This window comes from Penaeus monodon, chromosome 20 (genome assembly GCF_015228065.2).
Source record: "Penaeus monodon isolate SGIC_2016 chromosome 20, NSTDA_Pmon_1, whole genome shotgun sequence".
Classification (NCBI taxonomy): domain Eukaryota; kingdom Metazoa; phylum Arthropoda; class Malacostraca; order Decapoda; family Penaeidae; genus Penaeus; species Penaeus monodon.
This window is the reverse complement of record NC_051405.1, coordinates 37,956,319-37,957,007: the sequence shown is the minus strand read 5'-3', so window position 1 is coordinate 37,957,007 and position 689 is coordinate 37,956,319. Positions and strand designations below refer to the sequence as shown.

At 47.2% G+C, this 689-nt stretch overlaps 1 protein-coding gene across 1 annotated transcript in view; it reads left to right on the top strand.

The window, feature by feature from the left end:
* Positions 1 to 689, top strand: part of LOC119585804 — a gene marked incomplete in the record, with an annotated part of 5,490 nt that overhangs the window by 1,669 nt on the left and 3,132 nt on the right.

Sequence of the window (689 nt, the reverse complement as noted above, 5' to 3'; positions counted from 1 at the left end):
CGCAGGTTGTTGACACGTGACACCGCGTGCCGTTTACTCTTTCCTTCCCATCAACCCCGAGGTTCTCCTTTGGGGAAAATTTGGAGTTGAAAGCCAGGCGACCGGAGGACAGGGGAAGGGGGAGGGAGGGAAGATTGTACAGTAGGTCAGTACCCCCTCCAGCCCCCCCTCTTGTCAATCCGTCAAGCGCGTCTTCTCATTATCGCTGTCAAACGCCTGTCTTGGCGCCGTCTTCATTTCATGGTGGGTTTCGTAAGTAGATCAGGGGGTCACTGAGACAGGGCAGTTGGGTAGGCCACATTAATATGTTATATACTTGGGTTTGTATATGCATATGCATATTAGGTTGTACATTATATCAAATGTGCGTGCGCATGAACCCACAGCTCAAATGCGTCACATCATTAAAATGAGAAATGCGGCCAATAATAACCAGTGATCTTTTTTATAGTTCACGCAAGTTGTGGAAACTACAAGACACTAATTGGCGTGATGGCGTTCCTAATATCGCATTCTGGTTCGTCAGCTGTTTTCTCCGGCCAAAGCATAACCGCGGCGTAAATCATCACCGTCAGCGTAGCAGTCCATTTGTGGTTTTAACAACGTAAATGCACAAAACCGAGATTCACTCGTCTCTCCTCCCTCGCGGTCGAAATTGATAAACAAAATTCAATTCAGGAATATATCAC